The following is a 25,642-nucleotide window of genomic DNA, read 5'->3' as shown; positions in this document are numbered from 1 at the left end:
CATCTAGGCGTGATACTGCAGTGGCAGACAGGATGGCAGTTTGAAAAACTAGGCCCCAAACTGTACATAATGCAAAGAAAAAAAAGAGGTGCAAGGTGGAATTGTCCTTGGGCCCTCCCACCCACCCTTATGTTGTATAAACAGGACATGCACACTTTAACAAACCAATCATTTCAGCGCCAGGGTCTGCCACACAACTGTGGCTGAAATGATTGGTTCGTTTGGGCCCCCACAAAACAAGCTGGCAATTAATGTGTCCCTGCACAAACTGGCTCTACGGAGGCAAGATGTCATCCTCATCCTCCTCATCCACCGATTCCTCACCCTCTTCAGTGTGTACATCCTCATCCTCACAAAGTATTAACTCGTCCCCACTTGAATCCACCACCACAGGTCCCTCTGTACGTTCTGGAGGCTGGTCTCCCTGGAAGAGCTGATAATTCATTTTGATGAACATCATCTTCTCCACATTCTGTGGAAGCAACCTCCTACGCCTTACGCTGACATGGTTCCCGGCTGCACTAAACACTCTTTCGGAGTACACACTGGAGGGGGGGCAACTCAGGTAAAATAGAGCCAGTTTGTACAGGGGCCTCCAAATTGCCTCTTTTTCCTGCCAGTACAGGTATGGACTGTCTGACATGCCTACTTGGATGCTGTCACCGATGTAATCCTCCACCATTCTGTCAATGGTGACAGTATCATATGCAGTGACAGTAGACATGTCAGAAATTGTTGCCAGGTCCTTCAGTCCGGACCAGATGTCCAAACTTGGTCCTGCCTGCCCTGCATCACCGCCAGCGGGTTGCTTAGGATACCCAAGTTTTTTCTGGCAGCCCCAGTTGCGGGAGAAAATGAAGAAGGAGCTGTTGACATGTCACGTTCCGCTTCAGCTGACAGTGTGTTCACCAGCAGGTCTTTGCACCTCTGCAGGCTTGTGTCAGCCGGAAAGAGAGACACCACATAGGCTTTAAACCTAGGATCGAGCACGGTGGCCAAAATGTAGTGGTCTGATTTCAACAGATTGACCACCCTGGAATCCTGGCAAAGCGAATGAAGGGCTTCATCCACATGCCGAGCGGAATCGCTCCGTCTTAGCTCCTCCTTCACTTTCTCCAGCTGCTTCTGCAAAAGCCTGATGAGGGGAATGACCTGACTCAAGCTGGCAGTGTCTGAACTGACTTCACGTGTGGCAAGTTCGAAGGGCTGGAGAACCTTGCACAACACGGAAATCATTCTCCACTGCGCTTGAGTCAGGTGCATACCCCCTCCTTTGCCTATGTCATAGGTGGATGTATAGGCTTGAATGGCCTTTTGCTGCTCCTCCATCCTTTGAAGCATATAGAGGGTTGAGTTCCACCGCGTCACAACCTCTTGCTTCAGGTGATGGTGGGGCAGGTTCAAGAGTGTTTGCTGGCGCTCCAGTCTTCGGCACGCAGTCGCTGAATGGCGAAAGTGGCCTGAAATTTTTCGGGCCACCCAAAGTGTCTCCTGCACGCCCCTGTCGCTTTTCAGAAAATTCTGCACCACCAAGTTTATTGTGTGAGCAAAACATGGGACGTGCTGGAATTTGCCCAGATGTAATGCCCACACAATATTGGTGGCGTTGTCAGATATCACAAATCCCCAGGAGAGTCTAAGTGGGGTAAGCCACTGGGCGATGATTTCCCTCAGTTTCTCTAAGAGGTTGTCGGCGGTGTGCCTCTTACTGAAACCGGTGATACACAGCGTAGCCTGCCTTGGAACGAGCTGGCGTTTCTGAGATGCTGCGACTGGTGACGCTGCTGCTGTTGCTGCGTAAGGTGATACATCTACCCAGTGGGCTGTCACAGTCATATAGTCCTTAGTCTGCCCTGTTCCACTTGTCCACATGTCCGTGGTTAAGTGGACATTGGGTACAACGGCATTTTTCAGGACACTGAGGACACTTTTTTTGACGTTTCTGTACAGTCTCGGTATCGCCTGCCTAGTGAAGTGGAATCTAGATGGGATTTGGAACCGGGGACACACTACCTCCAGCAATTGTCTAAATCCCACTGCACTAATGGCGGATACCGGACGCACGTCTAACACCAACATAGCAGTCAAGACCTCAGTTATACGTTTTGCTTCAGGATGACTGCTGTCGTACTTCATCCTCCTCGCTAAGGACTGTTGGAGGGTCAATTGTTTAGTAAAAGTAGTGGTGTTCCTACTTCCTCTCTGGGATGATGAACGACTCCCAGCAACAGCAGCAGCGGCAGCAGGAGGCGTAGCAATGCAGGATCCTCCGGAGGAATCCGGGATAGGAGAGTCAGTCATGCCAGTGACATGGCCTGCAGGACTACTTCCGATCCTGACTAAGGAGGAAATTGACGAGGAGGGAGTTGACGGTGTGGTTTGCAGGCGCTTGGATACAACAGGACAACGGGATTTAGGTGTCCCTGGACTGCTTACGGTCTTAGCCAAAGTTTCTGAACTTGACAGTAACTTATTATGAACGCGCTGCAGGTGCCGTATAAGGGAGGATGTTCCTAGGTGGTTAACGTCCCTACCCCTACTTATTCCACCTTTACATAAGGTACATATGGCAAGACAGTTGTTGTCCGGATTTGGATAGAAATATTGCCAGACCAAAGAGGTGGAATGTTTGGTCTTCTGCCCAGGCATGACCGTGATGGGCTTTTTCATCCCACGGACAACAACTGTCTCCCCCGGAGCCTGATTTAAACAAACCACATCACCATCAGAATCCTCCTCGCCAACTTCCTCCTCAGCGCCAGCTACACCAGTATCCTCATCCTGCTGTACTTCAACAGTGACATCTTCAATTTGCATATCAGCAAGTGGACTGTGGGTGCTCCTTTCAGCACTTGCAGGGGGCGTGCAAATGGTGGAAAGAGCCACCTCTTCCCGTCCAGTGCTGGGAAGGTCAGGCATCGCAACCACCACCACACTTGGACTCTCCTTGGGGATTTGTGATATCTTCTTAGAAAGCACAGTTCTTCGCTGTGCTTTTGCCAGCTTAACTCTTTTGACTTTTTTAGTGGGAGGAGGGCTTCCATCGTCATGTGAAGCTGAACCACTAGTCATGAACATACTAGGGATCGACCTTAGCCGTTCCTTGCCACTCCGTGTCGTAAATGGCATATTGGCAAGTTTACGTTTCTCTTCAGCTGATTTAAATGTTTTTTTCAAGGTCATTTTCCTGAACTTTGTCATTTGGGATTGTATGTGCCCTCTATTATGACATTGGGCATCGGCCTTGGCAGACGACGTTGATGGCATGTTATCGTCTATGTCATGACTAGTGGCAGCAGCTTCAGAACTAGGAGGAAGTGGTTCTTGATCTTTCTCTATTTTATTTTTATCGGAGAAAGTTTGGTCCTCCATTTATGTTATATCGATTTGATATATACGTGCGGCTAAACACAGAAAATATTTCTTTATTTTTGCTGGAGAGTAGTGCACTTTGTGGGTTACACCAGCCTTTAAGAAATGAGCCAGCCGGCTCTTTACTTATGGGACACAGGCGCACGCTTGGCGCTGCTCCTTTGTTGATGCACGTGCGGCTACTGCGCACACAATTCACAAACACAGAAAATAATTTTTTTTTCGGTTTGGACTGGAGTGTACTTTGGGGGTTACAGCACCCTTTAACGGTCAAGCCAGCCGGCCCTTTACTTATGACACAGGCGCACACTTGGCACTACTTTGTTGATGCACGTGCGGCTACTGCGCACACTGGCCCTCATTCAGAGCCGCACGCTATTTGCGGTCGTTCGTTTAAAATCAAGGGGTGGCTATTTAAATGATCCGTACGCACATTGCAGTGTGGTCACACCTCTAAGTCTGAACGAACGAGCAAAACATACGCTCGTTTATTTGTTAAAAACGCCCCCTGGCCGCACGCATCCTACGTCATGTCCGCTATTTATTAGATTAATCGAGTACATCGACCAGCGTATGAACTGCTCGCTATTCTTGTGGTTGGTGTTTGCTACCACAAATTTGCGTGCAGTTCTGGCTATAAAATAACCCAGTGACGTGGTCAATGACGCTGCTGTTTTAAATATACACACCCATAAAACGCCCGTTTTGACCTTTAAGCACGCCTGCGTTCGGATCTCCACTCCCCATTTTCAAGCACCTTCCCCTGTTACCACCCACATACGCCTCATTCTGTCACTCAAAATAGCAGGCACTCGCTATATAGCGTACAAAGGATTTTCGGCCGCACTGACTGGTTCGCGCATGCGTACTAAAAAGCGTACGCATGCGCAGATGTGCAAACATCGCTCGGAACGAGCGTACTGTTGTTAACGAGCGGCTCTGAATGAGGGCCACAATTCACAAACACAGAAAATATATATTTTTTTGGTTTGGACTGGAGTGTACTTTGGGGGTTACAGCACCCTTTAACGGTCAAGCCAGCCGGCCCTTTACTTATGATACAGGAGCACGCTTGGCACTACTTTGTTGATGCACGTGCGGCTACTGCGCACACAATTCACAAACACAGAAAATATATATTTTTTTGGTTTGGACTGGAGAGTACTTTGGGGGTTACAGCACCCTTTAACGGTCAAGCCAGCCGGCCCTTTACTTATGACACAGGCGCACGCTTGGCACTACTTTGTTGATGCACGTGCGGCTACTGCGCACACAATTCACAAACACAGAAAATAATTTTTTTTTTGGTTTGGACTGGAGTGTACTTTGGGGGTTACAGCACCCTTTAACGGTCAAGCCAGCCGGCCCTTTACTTATGACACAGGCGCACGCTTGGCACTACTTTGTTGATGCACGTGCGGCTACTGCGCACACAATTCACAAACACAGAAAATATATATTTTTTTGGTTTGGACTGGAGTGTACTTTGGGGGTTACAGCACCCTTTAACGGTCAAGCCAGCCGGCCCTTTACTTATGACACAGGCGCACGCTTGCCACTACTTTGTTGATGCACGTGCGGCTACTGCGCACACAATTCACAAACACAGAAAATATATTTTTTTTTAGCACTTGGGGGGAGCACCCCTGATGGACAGAGCACCCCCTGGACAACACTACAGCACCCCTTTAGGACTGGGACACTGCACAGGACTTTGGAGTGGACACAGCCCCTATGGAGAACTGACTGCACAACACAGTCCAGCCAGCCCCTATGGACTTTGAAGTAGTGGACACAGCCCCTATTAACAACAGCAGCACAGCACAACACAGCCAGCCCCTATGGACTTTGAAGTAGTGGACAACAGCAGCACAGCACAGCACAGCACAACACTACTCTGCACTACACTACACTACACAGCCCAGCCAGCCCTAACTCCCACCCTCCCCCTTCACTGTCCACAGCCGAGTGAGAAAATGGCGCCAACGCGGGTACCTTATATAGGTTCCAAAACCCGCGAGACTCGGAAGGCGGGATGATGACATTTTGCCTCGATTTCAGATCCGAGTCAGGCGGGAAAAGTCGAGCCTGACTCGGATCTGCCTCGGATCGGGGGGGTTCGGATTTCAGAAATCCGAACCCGCTCACCCCTATTCTATACACTACTGTACCCTGCCTCATACAGTAATATACAGTCAGCTCCTCCTATACGTATTGTTACGATGGGGAAGAATTCGGCTGCTGCAGCTAAACTGGAAAAGTTCTCCAGAGTACCTCCTGCCCAATCCACTTCTGCTGCACAGGGAGACAAATCCCCTCCTACATCCCCTGTAGAATCAGCAACCTCAGTTGAGTCGTCTGACGCTGCGCTTCAACGCGTTCTTGAGGCGGTGACAGCTTGCGAGACTAGGCTGTCAGAGAATATCAGAAAAGTACAATCTGACCTCTCGATTATACACCATGACCTACAGTATGTGCGGGAGAGAGTTGGTGAGGTGGAGACTCGCACCTCCACTTTGGAAGATAAAATAACACCTTTAAGTGTCCGTGTTGACTCAATGGATTCACAACTTATTTCCATACAGAGGAAAATGTCCGACATGGAGGGACGCCTAAGGCATAATAATGTTCGTTTCGTGGGGTTGCCAGAGAAGGAGGAGGGAACCAATCCTGAAAAATTCCTGGAAAAATGGCTGTCTGATACGTTCGGTTCTACCTCTTTCTCATCATACTTCACAATTGAGAGAGCTCATCGGGTGCCATTTAGACCCCTGCCCCCTGGGGCACCACCACGTACTCTGATAGCAAAGTTTTTACATTTCCGTGACCGTGACTCTGTTCTTAGATTGGCCCGCACTAGCGGTCCATTACAATGGAACGGGACTCGTGTTTCTGTTTTCCCAGATTTTGCTATGTAAATACAAAAAGATAGAGCCCAATTTCTCCCAATTAAAAGGCGTCTACGTGATCTTAATATTTCTTACGCCATGTTATACCCATCCAAGCTTCGTGTCATTGCTGATGGTGAGACCAAATTCTTCACGACTCCGAGGAAAGCGGCATTGTGGCTGGACCGCCGCAGGCCAGCTAGGCAAACGCTGGCTAATGATTGATATCCTGCTTTTTTATCTTGTGTTACACCAATTATATGCAGAGTTGCCTACCCTCCCGATTTTCGCGGGAGTCTCCCGAATAAAGGTGGGAGCTCCCGCAACCACGTAAAGTAAGTTGAATCCCCCGCATTCCCTCTGCCCTGTCTAAAAATCCGGACTGCGCATGCGTGAGTCCGGAGGTAAAGGGGGCGGGGCCTGAGCTTAAGACGCAGGGGCGCACTCACCGGGTGCAGGGAGGCAGGAGTGTGGCTGCTGTGAGGTCTCCTGGGCACGCCTTCCCCTGCTCACAGACTGATGCTCCCAGCATTCCCTGGCCAGCCTGTGATGACAGAGGACGGAGGGGGGAGGAGCCGACGCCGGAGGACACTGAAGACAGAGACAGAGGAGCTGCCTGAGACTGTGAGTGTACTGCAGCTCCTGCCACATGTATAACTCATGTCAGTGCCGTGGGGGAGGGAGGGAGATCTATTACTGTGTGTGTGTAGTAATGTGATGTACAGTATGTGTGGATGTAGTAATGTGATGTATGTGTAGTAATGTGATGTGTGTGTGTAGTAATGTGATGTACAGTATGTGTGTGTGTAGTAATGTGATGTATGTGTAGTAATGTGATGTGTGTGTGTAGTAATGTGATGTATGTGTGTAGTAATGTGATGTATGTGTGTGTAGTAATGTGATGTATGTGTAGTAATGTGATGAATGTGTAGTAATGTGATGTGTAGTAATGTGATGTGTGTGTAGTAATGTGATGTGTGTGTGTGTAGTAATGTGATGTGTGTGTAGTAATGTGATGTGTGTGTGTGTAGTAATGTGATGTATGTGTAGTAATGTGATGTGTGTGTGTAGTAATGTGATGTACAGTATGTGTGGGTGTAGTAATGTGATGTATGTGTAGTAATGTGATGTGTGTGTGTGTAGTAATGTGATGTGTGTGCAGTAATGTGATGTATGTGTGTGCAGTAATGTGATGTATGTGTAGTAATGTGATGTATGTGTGTGTAGTAATGTGATGTATGTGTAGTAATGTGATGTATGTGTGTGTAGTAATGTGATGTATATGTAGTAATGTGATGTATGTGTAGTAATGTGATGTATGTGTGTGTAGTAATGTGATGTATGTGTAGTAATGTGATGTATGTGTGTGTAGTAATGTGATGTATGTGTGTGTAGTAATGTGATGTATGTGTAGTAATGTGATGTATGTGTGTGTAGTAATGTGATATATGTGTAGTAATGTGATATATGTGTAGTAATGTGATGTGTAGTAATGTGATGTATGTGTAGTAATGTGATGTATGTGTGTGTAGTAATGTGATGTATGTGTAGTAATGTGATGTGTGTGTGTGTAGTAATGTGATGTATGTGTGTGTAGTAATGTGATGTATGTGTAGTAATGTGTGTGTAGTAATGTGATGTATGTGTGTGTAGTAATGTGATGTATGTGTAGTAATGTGATGTATGTGTGTGTAGTAATGTGATGAATGTGTAGTAATGTGATGTGTGTGTAGTGATGTGATGTATGTGTGTGTAGTAATGTGATGTATGTGTGTAGTAATGTGATGTACAGTATGTGTGGATGTAGTAATGTGATGTATGTGTAGTAATGTGATGTGTGTGTGTAGTAATGTGATGTACAGTATGTGTGGGTGTAGTAATGTGATGTATGTGTAGTAATGTGATGTGTGTGTGTGTGTAGTGATGTGATGTATGTGTGTAGTGATGTGATGTATGTGTGTAGTAATGTGATGTATGTGTAGTAATGTGATGTGTGTGTGTGTAGTAATGTGATGTGTGTGCAGTAATGTGATGTATGTGTGTGCAGTAATGTGATGTATGTGTAGTAATGTGATGTATGTGTGTGTAGTAATGTGATGTATGTGTGTGTAGTAATGTGATGTATGTGTAGTAATGTGATGTATGTGTGTGTAGTAATGTGATGTATGTGTAGTAATGTGATGTATGTGTGTGTAGTAATGTGATGTATGTGTAGTAATGTGATGAATGTGTAGTAATGTGATGTATGTGTGTGCAGTAATGTGATGTATGTGTGTGTAGTAATGTGATGTATGTGTGTAGTAATGTGATGTACAGTATGTGTGGATGTAGTAATGTGATGTATGTGTAGTAATGTTATGTATGTGTGTGTAGTAATGTGATATATGTGTAGTAATGTGATATATGTGTAGTAATGTGATGTGTAGTAATGTGATGTATGTGTAGTAATGTGATGTATGTGTGTCTAGTAATGTGATGTATGTGTAGTAATGTGATGTGTGTGTGTGTAGTAATGTGATGTATGTGTGTGTTGTAATGTGATGTATTTGTAGTAATGTGTGTGTAGTAATGTGATGTATGTGTAGTAATGTGATGTGTGTGTGTGTAGTAATGTGATGTATGTGTAGTAATGTGATGTATGTGTGTGTAGTAATGTGATGTATGTGTAGTAATGTGATGAATGTGTATTAATGTGATGTATGTGTGTGTAGTAATGTGATGAATGTGTAGTAATGTGATGTATGTGTGTGTAGTAATGTGATGTATGTGTGTGTAGTAATGTGATGTATGTGTAGTAATGTGATGAATGTGTAGTAATGTGATGTATGTGTGTGTAGTAATGTGATGTATGTGTAGTAATGTGATGTATGTGTGTGTAGTAATGTGATGTATGTGTAGTAATGTGATGAATGTGTAGTAATGTGATGTGTGTGTAGTGATGTGATGTACAGTATGTGTGGGTGTAGTAATGTGATGTATGTGTAGTAATGTGATGTATGTGTGTGTAGTAATGTGATGTATGTGTAGTAATGTGATGAATGTGTAGTAATGTGATGTATGTGTAGTAATGTGATGTACAGTATGTGTGGGTGTAGTAATGTGATGTATGTGTAGTAATGTGATGTATGTGTGTGTAGTAATGTGATGTATGTGTAGTAATGTGATGAATGTGTAGTAATGTGATGTGTAGTAATGTGATGTGTGTGTAGTGATGTATGTGTGTGTAGTAATGTGATGTATGTGTGTGTAGTAATGTGATGAATGTGTAGTAATGTGATGTATGTGTAGTAATGTGATGTACAGTATGTGTGGGTGTAGTAATGTGATGTATGTGTAGTAATGTGATGTATGTGTGTGTAGTAATGTGATGTATGTGTAGTAATGTGATGAATGTGTAGTAATGTGATGTGTAGTAATGTGATGTGTGTGTAGTGATGTGATGAATGTGTAGTAATGTGATGTATGTGTGTAGTAATATGATGTATGTGTGTGTAGTAATGTGATGTATGTGTAGTAATGTGATGTATGTGTGTGTAGTAATGTGATGTATGTGTAGCAATGTGATGTATGTGTGTGTAGTAATGTGATGTATGTGTAGTAATGTGATGAATGTGTAGTAATGTGATGTGTAGTAATGTGATGTGTGTGTAGTGATGTGATGTATGTGTAGTAATGTGATGTATGTGTGTGTAGTAATGTGATGAATGTGTAGTAATGTGATGAATGTGTAGTAATGTGATGTGTGTGTAGTGATGTGATGTATGTGTAGTAATGTGATGTATGTGTGTGTGTACTAATGTGATGTATGTGTGTGTGTGTGTGTGTGTGTAGTAATGTGATGTGTGTGTGTGTGGGGAGGTGAAATCTTCATATGATGTGTGTGACTGATTGGGTGTCTGTGTGTGAGAGACTGTGTGTGTGTGTGAATCTATTCATGGGATGTGCTGAGACTGTCTGTGTGTGATTGTGGGGCCCATTTATTAATGATCGCATTTTGCAATGCGATCAGGGCATGCAGTACCGCCCCTGATTGCATTGCAAAATGCGATCCTATCTGCCGGATGTATTATCCGGGACATGCAGGGAGACGGGCTCTGAAAAGAGCCCGTCCCTGCGATGTCTCCGGAGGGCAGTCGGGGCTTCTGCGCATGCGCAGTCCCGCGGACTGCACATGAGCGGCGCCGATTGCCGGCGGAGGGATCTGGCAGATCCCTCCACCGGCTGATATACGGTAAGTGCCCATAGGAAACAGCGGCTAACGCTATCTTTAGATAGCGTTAGCTGCTGGGGCCAATATCGGGAATGCTTCGCATTCCTGATATTGATACATTTGGCAGCATCGCATCCCCCATAGAAACCTATGGGGGAGGCGGCTGCCGGCGGCAATGGAGGGATCGCAGCAGGTATCTCCGATACCTGCTGCAGTCCCTCCTTCATACATTCTCAAATGCACTTTGATAAATGGGCCCCTGTGTATGAATCTATTCAAAGGATGTGTGTGTGTGTGTGTGTGTGTGTGTGTGTGTGTGTGTGTGTGTGTGTGTGTGTGTGTGTGTGTGTGTGTGTGTGTGTGTGTGTGTGTGAATCTATTCATATAAATGAATGTGTGCGTCTGGGGGGGAATCTATTAATGTCAATATGGCAGGGTAGAGATGTATTAATGTCAGTGGGGGAGCTAGGGCGTCAGCTTATAGGAATATATACGCCCATAGGTGGAGTTAGACACGCCCTTTGGGTGGAGCAGACCACGCCCCCACAACGGCGCGTCGCATTCTGCAGCCATCTACAATCTCCCTCAAAGTCATTTTCAAAAGTAGGCAAGTATGATTATATGTGGTTACAAGTCTGTCACATAATGCGTTTCTGTTATAGTATATATGGTTCATGTTTTAACGGTATTGTTATTATGTAGACAAATTATCGTATATCACTAAGGGTCTGATGCTTACATTATATATTTATAGACCTATTCATATTTATATATAGTATTTGTGCGTAGTAGCATTGTGTCGTATATGGTCAGATCCATATATGTTTTCTCTGCTGGTTAGATACCGGATAATATATATTGCAGTTTCTAAAAATATGTTTCTGTTCCCGGGGGAAGACTCCGTGTTCGGAGGCCTCCAGGTGTTTTGTTCTTTGGTTATTATATATTTTGCTCCATTTATCTTATGCAAGCAAGGTAATATATTTGATTGAATTGTTTAGTTTAGATTAATAGCGTGGGATAAGGGTGTTCAGGTATAAGGTATGCCTAGGTTGGGTGTGGTATACAAGGTGGGGGGTGTTATAAGGGGGTGTCCATGCTAGTTGTATGGGATAGTTTGCTTATTTTCTTTTTTTTCTTTTCAATTGTAGTGGTTTCCTTCTATTTTGTGCGGTGTCATGTACTTAATCGTCATATGATTCTTTGGATGTTTAAATATTTTTGTAACTGTCTGAATGTCGGCTTCACACAATATTAATGTTCTCACTTGGAACGTGAGGGGCTTGAACGATAAGGTTAAGAGATCGCTGGTGTTCAGACAGGTAAAAAAATACGCTTCAAATATAATTTGTCTAACGGAGACTCATTTGACAGGTGGGAAATTGTTGTCGTTAAAGAAGCCATGGATAGGATGGACATATCACTCGTCACAACCTTCAGCGTCACGAGGTGTGTCTATTCTAGTGCGGAAATCTGTTCGGTGCAGTGTGATGCATGGGGTTGATATGTGTTTTTAAAATGTAAAATTAATTCTATATCCTTATTATTATTGTTAGTATATATCCCACCGCCATACTCCCATGATGTTCTCAAAAAGGTCACCGAATTCTTGGCCTTATTCCCGGGAACACCTGCTATATGCATGGGGGACTTTAATAACGTATTAGACCCTCTGTTAGATAGACATAGAATGTCTGCTCCAGTTACACAGGGGAGGGGAACAGGTTTCTCGAATATGGTTGGAGGAATTTGCCTAGTTGATGCCTGGAGGGTGAGGTATCCCTCTGTGAGACAATACTCCTGCTTCTCCTACACACATTCAACATTTTCCAGGATTGATCTAGCTTTAGCTACACTAGATTTGTTGCCTGGAATCCACAAGATAACATATGAGACCAGGGGGATTTCTGACCACTCCCCAATAACAATCAGTCTGGACTTGGAGGGTTTGAGGGGCCAACAATTTTGGAAATTTAATCCGTTTTGGCTGTCACGCATGGGCTCTGGAGCCGAGCTGGAGGCGGAGTGGAAAGAATTTTTTGTATGAAACAGTGGTACAGCATCTGTTTCGGTTTTGTGGAACGCCTTTAAGTCATTTCTCAGAGGCTCTCTTATTCGTAAAGTTGCTGGCTTGAAGTTTTCCTATAAAAAAGTTGAAATGGATTTAGAGGCTTCATGCAAATCCTTGGAGTTAGCCAATATTGCTGACAGTTCAGAATTAAATAAAAAAGCTTGGTGGGATGCCCAAAAATTGTGGAAGGATTGTTTGATGGACAAGGCCCAATATAAGTTACTTTTTAATTCACACTTGCAGTATGCATCAGGTGATAGACCCGGTTCCTATCTAGCTAACTTGGCCCGAATTGAACAAAAGTCACCCAATACAGTGATAAAACTAGTTGGGTCAGATAATGCTGAATATGTACGCATCCCAGATATTGTTGACGAATTCGTTAAATATTACTCTGACCTTTACAGGTCTAGGTTGGTCCATTCCCAATAGGAGGTGCGTGAATTTCTGTCTGCTGTATCACTCCCGACACTCTCCCCGGAGGCAAGGGACTCTCTTGACTCCCCATTGACACTAGAGGAAGTAGAGGTGGCCCTCAAGTCGTTCCCAAATGGTAAAGCCCCTGGTTTAGATGGGGTCCCCTTGGAGTTGTACAAAAAACATAACAAAACATTTATACCTCAGCTATTAGAGCTATTTAATCAAATTTATGTAAATAATATGTTGCCAAATTCTATGTCTGAGGCACTGATAGTTGTCCTGCCTAAGTCAGGTAAGGATCCTACCAGGACTGAATCATATAGACCCATTTCTCTCCTCACTACAGATGTAAAAATCCTTGCAAAAATATTAGCCTCCAGGATTAACCTGGTCATAACCCAATTGATTCACCCTGATCAGACAGGCTTTATGCCCGGTAAGTCCACGGCAATTAATTTACGGCAGTTATTTACACACCTACAGATAAAACGGGGGGGCCCACAAACCTCTACTATCGTTTCACTGGATGCCGCCAAGGCGTTCGATTCGATTGAATGGATTTTTCTCTGGGAGACTATGGAACGTTTTGGTATTGGCCCGGGTTTTATTAAGTGGATAAAGCTTTTATATACGGACCCTGTGGCGAGGGTGTCAGTGAACGGTTTTATTTCCACATCCTTTTTCTGTATAGGGGAACAAGGCAGGGATGTCCCCTGTCACCCATCCTGTTCGCTATGGCCATTGAGCCCTTGGCCAGTATGATTAGAAATCACACTGACATACATGGGTTTCAGCTAGGATCCAGGGAAGATAAAACTGCGTTGTATGCGGATGACATACTACTTTTTGTCACGCACTTTGATACCTCTATGCCTAAGGCCTTGGAGGTTATTGACTTATTTGGAAAATATTCTGGCTTATTAATTAATTGGGATAAATCATGTATCCTTCCCTTCAGGGGGACTTGCCCTGATGTTCCTGTTATAAATCTTCCTTTAAAATGGGTGAATTCATTTAAGTATTTAGGTATATGGATCTCTAATACCCCTCAACAATATTTGTCACTGAATTTACTGCCGCAAATTGCCTATCTTAAATCTCGTGTCCCAATTTGGAGTAAACTGCCACTAACTTTAACGGGAAGAGTGAACCTTGTTAAAATCCAACCTAAAATCCTGTACATTCTTTGTCATTCTCCGGTGTACATTCCTCAGAAATTTTTTAAACAGATTGATGGCCTTTTATACTCTCTACTGTGGGCCAACAAAAGAGTCAGGATCAAATTAGATACTTTAACTAGGCCTCGTGACTCTGGTGGCTTGGCATTACCCTTTTTTAAATTTTATTATTTTGCTGCACAATTGACACATGTATGGGAATGGATTAATAACAAGACTGATGATTCCTTGCCTTCCCTTGTCCTGGCTCACTATAAGACAGGCCTATCTCCATTGCGACTATTGCTGAGCGATAATATACATATAGTTAATATGCCCTTATTTAGGCAGGCCATCACTATCTGGAGACTGGTTTCACGTCTCTTACAAGCGGAGGGCATAGATCCAGATACTCCCCTTGTTCATGCTAATTGTCTCAGGGAGCTCTCTGCTCTGCAGGTCGGTGAGGCCTGGGGCCAGTGGGGTATAGTCTCTATTGGGCAGATATTTCAGGCAGAAACGTTGAAGTCCTTTCACCAGCTGCGCCTAGAGTTTGACGTCCCCAACCATTTCTTCTTTAGATACCTCCAGCTTAGACATGCCATCAATGCCCAGTTCTCTGAAGTTCCTTTATCTCTACAGGAGTCTCCCATTAAAACTTTATTGCAATCTGCTGGCTCTGGCCGCTTAATATCTGGAATATACTCTAACTTGTTGAACAAGCATCATAAGTCACAGTTATTATCTTTAAAGCTGCAATGGGAAAATGATGTTGGAGTAATGGAGGAGGATGTTTGGAGAGCAGCTCTTGCTAGTCCTCGTTTTGCTACCACGTCCGTTGGATACCAGCAGATACAATACTTTATAATACACAGAGTATATATGACACCAGTCCGATTAATGAGAATAGGGGGTAGGATGGATTCAAAATGTCCTAAATGTAACTCATCTGAGGGGAACTTTTGGCACTTAATATGGTCTTGTCCTCTGGTGAATTCCTTTAGGCAGGGGGTACTCCGTGTTATAATTTCTACGGGTATACCTAAAGATATTCTTACCCCTACAACATGCATTTTGGCTATGATTGATGCGGACACAATTGATAAACATGCCATACGATACACTACTAATCTCTGTACGCTTGCCAAAGTTTGTATAGCAAGGGAGTGGATGGCGACTTCAGGGCCAAACCTGGGAACATGGCTATCCTTGGTTGGGGCGGTAGCTGCACATGAAAAGTATGTTTATACCGCCAGAAACGCAGTGCAGAAATACTATACTACCTGGGAAAGATGGCTTGATTCTCCACATAGCTGTTCAAGGATGACTGTGCCTAACCTGTTCAGTGCTTTACTCCAGGGACTTACGTTACCATAGTACGTGAATGCTGTTGTGTGAAAAGGTATTGCCGTATATATATATATATATATATATATATGTCAAGTTATATATCTGTTGTTTGCAAGTCATGTGAAGAAAGGAATATAATTAATTTGCTATTTAAAATGATGCGAAGTGAGACCACACACATTTCCCTTTTTCTTTTTTTTTTTTTTGATTTATGTATTTAGTAGTTTTTTATTGTATTGTTTGCAATGTTTTTTACAATGTAAATTTGTTATATATTTAAAAAAAAACAATAAAAATTTATTGGATCAAAATTCAAATAGGGGAGTGACACCAACTGTCATTTCACACACTGCCAAACATCACTGGCTGGGACTCACTGGCAGTTGGTATGACTCCCCTATTTGAATGTTGGACTGTCCTGCAGCCTCACCTCTGGAACCGCCACCAATCATAAATTACCAGGGAAGTCCAGGACCAGAGCATTCCCTCCTCGAGAGGCTCATGTTGGGAGGTATGCAATCAGATTCTGTGTATTATATTCTGGAATGTAATAGAGAAATCATAGCTAGAATCTGATTGGTTGCTATGGACATCACCACTTGTCTGTTTTTGAAGCTTTAGAAAATTTACCCTTAAGTGCAGTGCAGCAGCTGCAAATCTATACAGGATAAAATCAAATACATAGAATTGCACATAGAATAAGAGATGTTATGCTGTGCCATAGGCTTTATGCATAAAAATGCAAACCACTTGCTCACAGGGAACCAGAACCTCATAAATATTGATCCAATTTAATAGTCTTATTTATTATCCTAATTTCCGCTCAAATCATGCTTATTTATCTGATTGCAGGAGATATGTTGTGTGTTATACAAGGTAACGCTGCAATCGGAACTTATCCTCGTTAGCTACGCCATCTTCAGATAGCCATTATAGCAAATAGGTTACATTATGGCTGGAGAGGGTTCTTTGTTGCTGCTGGAGGGAATGGTTACGGTTAGGCTGCGGGAGGGGATGGTTAGGGTTAGGCTGCCAAAGGAGATGGCTAGGGTTAGGCTGCGGGAGGAGAGGGTTAGGCTGCGCGAGGGGATGGTTAGGGTTAGGCTGCAGGAGGGGTGGGTTAGGGTTAGGCTGCGGGAGGGAATGTTTAGGGTTAGGCTGCTTGAGGGGTGGGTTAGGGTTAGACTGCGGGAGGGGTGGGTTAGGGTTAGGCTGCGGGAGGGGTGGGTTAGGGTTAGGCTGCGGGAGGAGAGGGTTAGGGTTAGGCTGCGGGAGGGGATGGTTAGGGTTAGGCTACGGGAGGGGTGGGTTAGGGTTAGGCTGCGGGAGGAGAGGGTTAGGGTTAGGCTGCGGGAGGGGATGGTTAGGGTTAGGCTGCAGGAGGGGTGGGTTAGGGTTAGGCTGCGGAAGGGGACGTTTAGGGTTAGGCTGCTTGAGGGGTGGGTTAGGGTTAGACTGCGGGAGGGGTGGGTTAGGGTTAGGCTGTGGGAGGGCTGGGTTAGGCTACGGGAGGGGTGGGTTAGGGTTAGGCTACGGGAGGGGTGGGTTAGGGTTAGGCTGCGGGAGGGGTGGGTTTGGCTGCGGGAGGGGTGGGTTAGGGTTAGGCTGCGGGAGGGGACGGTTAGGGTTAGGCTGCGGGAGGGGTGGGTTAGGGTTAGGCTGCGGGAGGGGACGTTTAGGGTAAGGCTGCGGGAGGGATGGGTTAGGGTTAGGCTGCGGGAGGGGTGGGTTAGGGTTAGGCTGCGGGAGGGGACGGTTAGGGTTAGGCTGCGGGAGGGGACGGTTAGGGTTAGGTTGCTTGAGAGGTGGGTTAGGGTTAGGCGGCGGGAGGGGACGGTTAGGATTAGGCTGCAGGAGGGGTGGGTTAGGGTTAGGCTGCTTGAGGGGTGGGTTAGGGTTAGACTGCGGGAGGGGTGGGTTAGGGTTGGGGTTAGAATTCTCACTAAAATTGATCAGGATTTTCGCTGACTGTTGGGATGGTCACAGCCAGGATATCATACCTAACAACCCTTACAGTGAAAGGGTAGACTGCATTCTTATGGGTAAGCCAACAGAATACTTAAGAAATACTTAATACAGAATATAGATAAATAAGAACTGGAACTCCTAAATTTATGAAACCTGATTGCGGGGGATTGCAAAGGGGATGTAGTCATAATCCTGGCTGTCGGGATGCCGGCGCTCAGAATGCTGACACCAGAATGCTGACACTAGTCAGTATCCCAACGGTAAGTAGTGGGGTTAGGGGAAGGGTTAGGTTTAGGCAGCAGGGAGGGAGGGTTAGTGTCATGCGTAGGGAGAGGGGGAGGGTTAGGATACTTACCGACAGGTATCGGTATCCTAACCCTGTCGGAATGCCGGCATCCCATACCCAGCCCTTGTAAAGATATGTCGGATCTGTGTGTCTGTGCGTTCCTACACAAGTAGAGCCCTGCAATGTGTGTTCTGTAAAGGGACAATATCCTAAAAATGGAAATATATGGTAATGTCATACAGTATTTCTGTTGAGGCCATAAATGTTTCTATGTAACATAAACATATTTACTGTTTCCTAAACATCCTTAACTTATATATGATCTAATTAAAGTTTGTCCATGGTCTGTCTCGGTGTAAGAAAGCCCTGTCCATTTAGCTACAGTTACCACAAAGATTGTATGACTGTTCCTAAGGAGACAGGTTTTAGCAGTTGTACTATCTCATAGGGATGTGTTATAGGTGCTATGTATCATTCATAACGTAACTGTAAATACTTTGTTATATTCTATGCTATGGAATAATGGAGAGATGTAGCTGGTGACAAAATGTCCTATAGACATGTACATCAGTTTATTAATACCTTACTACAATAACCCAGTGTCAGTTCTGCCACCTCCACCTCAGACGCACCCCTTTCAATGAAAACACCAGGCGGTGTGGTGTGGGTGTGAAAGGATGCAGAAGAATTGTAGAACATTTAAAGTAATGGATCACTAAACCCCACAATTAAATAGTTCAGATCTGCACCAGGAAAGTAAAACTCATTATTCAGATTGTTCGGTGTTAACCTGATTTATCTTTACAGTTCTGCTACTACTGCAAGGTGTGAGGTGCTCACGGGCCCCTGTGTCCAGGGGGGGGCCACACTGCTCACCCTGTACCCATAGATTAAACGTACCTCTCTGCCAATGCAGCAGACATCACTGGGAAACAGATTTAAATTCACTAATAAAACAATAAAGATTTTTAAAAAAAGAAAACTCTAAGAAATGTTTATAAAACGTTGAAAATTGAAGAAAAAAAAAAAGAAAGCATTTTTTTCAATCATTTGCATTTATTATCAGGTTCCTCCCCCATCTCCCCCAATCCGGTCCCGCCCTCCGCCCCCTGCCCAAACATACTAGGCCATAGAGGGCCTGATACGGAGGTGAATGATAATGCTGCCACTGCGATCTTTTACGCTACTTCAAGTTTTATTCTAATGCTGCTGCTGCTGGAATTTGTACAGGGACGCCCAGGGCTACGGCACTAATCAGAATTAATCTGCAGCTTTACATCGGTTGCGCACTGGTCGCGCCATCAGATAATGCACCAGCTCTATGGAGGCGCAGAATGTTCACCTAAACTTGGCAGCCGAAATCCGTGCAGCTACGGAAAAAGCCGCAGTCGCTGGCTGGAATACCCCCGTATGTGGATACCCACCCCCTGTTACTTCCCATGCCCACTGAAATGCCACCTCTCTGCATCTAAATTCCTTCGGCATGCCTCCGCGATAACCGGGACGTATGCGCAGTGCGTAAACACCGGCCACTTGCGTCCGATGCCACAACAGCGTCCACCTCTAAATCAGGCCATGGGTCTTTTTTTTTTTCGTTATTCATTTATATAAAATTATATTTCATTTGATGCGAGTTATTTAAAAACCAACTTGTAATAATACCACTCCTTTATAGTCTGTGTGGAAAAGTCTCTCTTGTTTTATTTGTCACTAATTTACATAAAGACAAATCAGGTTTAGCCCCAGTGAACACTTTATGTAACAAGTCTGTGATAAGCTCCTGATACTCCCATGTCTGCCTTAGCACTGAGTCACCACACAGGCACCTGTTCAATACTTACAGTACGTACAGTAGTTGTGAAAAACATTTTGTAACAGACATGGAAATAGAAATCACATTTGCATACCTCACTTGATTACCATATTTTAGATCACACTGGCTGTATTATCAACGGTGGAGCAGGGAGCAAAGTCTTCATTTAAAACCAAGAGAATACAAATTCTCCTTTACGATCAGCAGACATACAGTATGTCATTCTTAGTGATTGATTAGGGTCATAGCACCTATTCCATTTCTTTAAAACTGGGGACCTGATTCAGACCCGGTTGCTAAGTTGCACTCGCTCGCTCTGAGCGATTTTCTCCCATCTGCGCATGCGTATAATTCGCAGTGTGCGTGCGCAAGCCAGTCTTTGCGATCTGTTTCTGGTTGCTCGTAAGCCACTATCAGGTCACTACTTTGAGTGACAGATAGTGCCATTTGTGGGTGGCATCTGGCGAAGGTGCTTGTTAATGGGGGAGTGGTGTTGCGGACACAAGCGTATGAGACCGCCAAAACGCCGTTTAAAGGGCGTACATAATTAGCAAAGTAGCGTCATTGGTCACGTCACCTGCATGTATTTCAGGCCGCACTGACCGCTGTACTTGCGGCGGGTTAAGGCAACCTCAAGGGCTGCGAGCAGCTCCAATGGCTCTCGATGGTCCTGATTAATCCTACAGTTCCCGGAGATGACGTGTGTTATGAGTGGCAAGGGGGCGTCTATATACACTTGCGAGCGCACTTTGCCGTAGCTCGCTAAAACATAGTGGGCGTCCTTACGTGACGCAGTGCGAGCACTTCATTTAAATATCCGGCCCCTTTTTGCCAGCGAGTGGCCGCAACTTGCGAGAGGGTCTGAATGAGCTCCTGGGGCAAAACAGACAAACCTAAGATAAAGTGGACGGGGTTAGATAAACATGTAGCCAATACATCCCATGGTGTTCTAACTGCAGCACAGAGGGCCTGATTCAGAGCCAGATGCTCTTTGAGAGTGTTCGCTCTGAATCAGGGCGTCCCTGTTTTTTTTTTAAAGACGGCCTCCTGGCCGCTCGCTAAGCTGTGGGTGACCTCCCACAGCTTTAGCGAGCGGCCAGGTGATGGTCGCGATGGTCATGACCATCGGGGCTTGCGACGAGACCCTTGTGGTGGGGTCTCGTTCCTGCAAGCCCCAGTGAGCTTTTGGCTCTAATAGAGCCGGAAGCTCACCCACTGACATCACTCGTACTCCTTCGGAAACGCCTCTGTTTGGCCAGCCACCCCCCTGCCTGCCTCCAAAACGGGGCAAGCTGTCAATCACAATCGACAGCTGCCCCGCTTTGGTGCGAGACTCGTAGTGACGGAGCGCCCGTCGCTGGCCGGGTCTAGCGCATGCACAGTGGGGGACCATCGACCCGCTTGCGAGCACTATGCGCTCGCGAACGGGTCTAAATCAGGCCCAGAGTTCACTGCTTATTTCACCCACAACTTTGATGTTGTAGAGGCTAGCAAATTACAGCCTCTATATGGGATGTGAGGCTCCTTTCCAATTGGTGTGGGAAGATTGTGGTGTCAACTGAATCTCTGTATGAAATTAAGCACAGAAATGCAATTTGCTTTAATGGTTACGAGTACAGGGGTCTACTCATGGCTGAACTATTTAAAAAAAAATGTTTGTTAGTTTCCTTCAAAGGCTACACATGTACACTATGTAGTCAAAAGTGTTTGGACACTGACAGCAAATAGATCAACAAGATTGTATTGATGTCAGTACTTTGTAGGTCCACCATGTGCAGTGATTACTGCACGCACCCTTCTTGGCAAACTGTCCACAAGTTCCTGGACAGCAGCAGGCGGTATGTTTTGCCATTCCTCCTTAAGTACAGTGACCAACTGTGACACTGAAGAAGGTTGAGTCGGCCTAGAACGCACCCATCACTCCAATTCTCCCCAGAGGCTCTCAATGGGGTTAAGATCTGGGCTCTGAGCTGGCCAGTCCATCCAGGTTACCGAATCTTCTCTATACCAGTCCAGCGTCACCAGGGGCACATTAAGAGAGAAGGGGGCCCGTGTGCCTTCCCCGTCCAGGGCCCCTTCCTCTCTCCTCGGCGGCTGGCAGCGTACTGACAACAACAGCAGTAGACTCTGGGCGCTAGTTTGTGCCCGAAGTCTACTGCGCATTCGTAGGTCACCGGAAAAATGGTTCGGCTGACAATTTCCCGGCGATTTCCGAACTGCGTATGCGCAAAACGACGGGTAAATGGCTGCGGCGGCCATTTACCTGACATTTAGTGCAGTGCTGCTACAGCCGCAGCGGGACTTCAGAGAGGAAAGTATTAGATAATATTGGTGCAGATCAATTTGATCTTTGCTGTCTTTGGAGGTAAAGAGTACACTTAAAGGGTAAATTTTAAAACATTTTGTGTGGGCTCCCTCACCTTTCAGCCTGGTCTGGTCATGGAAACTCAGGGGAAATACCGGTGTGGTCATTACTTCAGAGATCACTAGACTCTTCAGAGAGGTCACACTATTTCAGGGAGTTTCCATGACATTCATTGATAGCTAGAAAGCATGGGGTAGCTATAGTGGGTGTAGGTGCCAGTGGTACCTTTGCTATGGGACCCAGAGGCTTAGGTTCCAAGATATAAAGTTGTACTCAAAATTCCTGAATTGCCTGCCAAGCAATTTGTGTTGGCCCCATGGGTGTAACTATAATGGGTGCAGGTAGTGCGGTGCTAAACCGTGCTATGGAGTACTTGAAGCATCATCATCAGCAAATAATGTGTGTTGTCATGAGGTCAATGGGATATACTGTACAGGTAATCACTTACCAGACTTCTACTATCCTTATGATATGTCTAATGGGGTTACATGTAATTTTCAGAGACTGATGTATGTGATTGAAGTTGCAATGGTAAAGGATGTGTGTAATGGATGTTATACTGGCAAGGGTGTGTGTAGTGGATGTTATAAAGTACTGTGGGCACTGTAATGTGCATAATCCGAATTGGGGCACTGTAATGTGGCTTGGTATGAACTAGAGGTGTGCTCCGACCCCCGTGTATTGGATCTGTATTTTCTTCAAGGTTTTGGATCTGGATTTGGTTTTACAAAACCACCCTTGCGTGTTTTGGATCATAAAAACAGCTGAAATCACATCATTTGGGCCTGTTTTTGTTCTTACAGTATTAACCTCAATAACATTTATTTCCAGTCATTTCCAGTAAATTTTGACCAGCTCACAATATTGATTTCATCCAGTTTAGGACAAAAGGTTGCATCAAGCTAGCTGGCTGACTAAGCTAAGCGACAGCAGTGGGCAGCACTAACATGTGGCAGTTCAGCTTCCAACATGGCACAGAGTGGCACTGCAGTGGTAGACAGGATGACTAAACTATTAATAAACTATACGACCCCATAGGAAGCTTAAAAACCAAGAATGTTTTCATTAATCAAGAACTAGGTCAAAGGCCTGAGGGAGTTGGAGAATGTACAGTATATAGTTGAAGGCAGGGAAAGGAAGGTTTGATTAGTAGTAAATTTTATAAAATTTTTTGATTCTGAAGCAAATTTATGAGGGAGGGGAGGAGGGGAGGCATTTACAATAAATATTTAAATCAATCACATCAGTCCTTGCCCCAGAAGAATCCTTCACCCCAGAAGGAGACCAGGAAGACTACTAGTAGTAGTTTAAAAAAAACAATTGACTGTAAAACAATCATTTGCAAGGGGGAGCAAGTATGACAGCACTCACCCAGTTGCACAGCGGATCACTGACGCCATAACATTTATGCTGGCATTAGATGTGCATCCAATATCCGCCAATAATGCAGTGAATTTTAGACAGTTAATTGAGGTGCAGTGCCCCCGCTGCCAAATCCCATCTAGATTCCACTTCACTAGAAAAGCAATTCCCAGCCTGTACAGGGACATTCAAAAAAAATTAATTAGTGTCCTCCAATATGCCATTGTACCCACTGTCCACTTATCCACAGATATGTGGACAAGCGGAACAGAGTAAACACAAGATTACATGACTGCAACAGCCCACTGGGTGTGTGTATTGCCTTCAGCGGCAGCAGCAGCAGCATCATCTAAGAAACAGCAGCTCATTTAGAGGCAGGCTACTCTGTGTATCAACATGTTTCACTAAGGCATACCGCTGACAATCTTTTAGAAAAACTCATGGAAGTCATTGCAAAATGGCTTACCCCACTTGGACTCTCCTCAGGATTTGTGATTTCTGACAACGCCACCAATACTGTGAGCACATTAAAGCTGGGTGAATTCCAACACGTCTGATGTTTTTTTCACGCGATCAACTTGGTGGTGCAAATTTTTTTTCAAAACGACAGGGCCATGCATTAGATGCTCTTTGCAGCCCGAAAAAATTTCTGGACATTTTCGCCATTCAGAAGGCTCATGTAGAAGATTGCAGCAGCTGCAAGAAATGTTGAATTTGCCCTGTCACCAGCTGAGAGGAAGTTACAAGGTGGAACTCCACCCTTTTATATGCTTCAGCAGATGGAGGAACAGCAAAAAGCCATCCAAAACTACACAACGAACTATGACATAGGAAGAGGAGGGGGGGTGCACCTTACTCAAGCTCAGTGGAAAATACTTTCCGTGTTTTGCAAAGTGCTGAAACCCTTTGAAGTTGTCACCTGTGAAGTGAGTTCGGATACTGCCAGCTTGAGGCAGGTAATTCCCCTAATTAGACTGTTGGAAAAGCAACTTGGGTAACTGAAGGAAGAGCTGAAATTAAGCGATTCAGCAAAGTACGTTGGACTTGTAGATCAAGTCCTTTATTCACTACACCAGGATCCAAGGGTTGTCAGGACCTTCCAATCAGATCAATAAATTTTGGAGACCATGCTGGATCCTAGGTTTAAGTCATATGTCGTGTCTTTCTTCCCAACGGATACAGATCTGAAGAGATGCAAAGACCTGCTGGTAAGCAAATTGTCAGCTAAAGTGGCACGTGATGCAGCGATGGCTCCTCCTTCAATTTCTCCAGCAAGTGTGGCTGCCAAAGTAAAAATAAACTTTCCCAAAAGACCCACTGGTGATGCAGATGAGTCAACACAACCAAGTTTTGACATCTGGTCAAGTCTAAAAGAATTGCCTACAATTTAAATTAAGGAGACCTCTACCATGACTCCATCTGATACGGTCACCATTCAAAGAATGGTTGAGGTCTTTTTTTAATGATAGCATCCAAATAGGCATGTCAGATAGTCTGTTTGACTACTAGCAGTAAAAAAAGGCAATTTTGAGGCCCTTGCACAAACTGGCTTTGCTTTACTTGAGCTGCCCACCCTCCAGTGTGTACTCCAAAAGAGTTTTCAGCACAGCTGGGAACCTTGTCAGCGATAGGCGTAGGAGGGTACTTCCTCAAAATGTGGAAAAGACGATGTTCATTAAAATGAACTACAAAGTCCATGAAGAAGACCTTTACCACCAATTGTGTCCAAAAATTACAGAGGCACCTATAATGGTGGATTCCAGCGTAGACTAATTAATATTGTGTGAAGAAAGATGATGTAGACACTGATGAGGGTGAGGAATCAGATGATGATGGCGACAACATCTTACCTCTGTAAAGCCAGTTTGTGCACATAGAGATCATTTCCAGCAATGTCAGCTGCCCATTGGTAGCTTGTCTTCTGGGGGCCACTTCATGATTGAGGATACTGTTGATGAAGGTGTTGGTGGTAAAGATGGCAGATGCTTGGATCTAGCAGAGAGAAGGGAACTAGCTGATGCTGGACCGCTTGTTACTTTTTTAGCCAACGTTTCTGAATTTTACAAAAACTTTTTGGAAGGATGCCATGCAGATGACGTAACAGGGAGGAGGTTCCTAGATGTTTAAGGTCCCTACCTCTACTTACTCTGGTTTTACAAATGGTACAGATGGCTTGACAATTATTGTCCGTATTTGGATAGAAATAATTCCACACATAAGAAGTGGATTTTTTTGTCTTATGCCCAGACATGACAACTGTTTCTTCCACTGGTACCTGATTTACACAAACAACATCCTCATCATCAACATCCTTATTAGCATCAGCTACACAAATATCCTCCTCACCCTGGTGTACTTACACAGAAGCATCCTCAATTTC

Source organism: Taudactylus pleione, unplaced genomic scaffold, assembly GCF_031769625.1.
Source record: "Taudactylus pleione unplaced genomic scaffold, aTauple2 ptg000252l, whole genome shotgun sequence".
In the NCBI taxonomy this organism is placed as follows: Eukaryota; Metazoa; Chordata; class Amphibia; order Anura; family Myobatrachidae; genus Taudactylus; species Taudactylus pleione.
The sequence above is the reverse complement of the archived record's forward strand: the minus strand, read 5'-3'. Positions refer to the sequence as shown.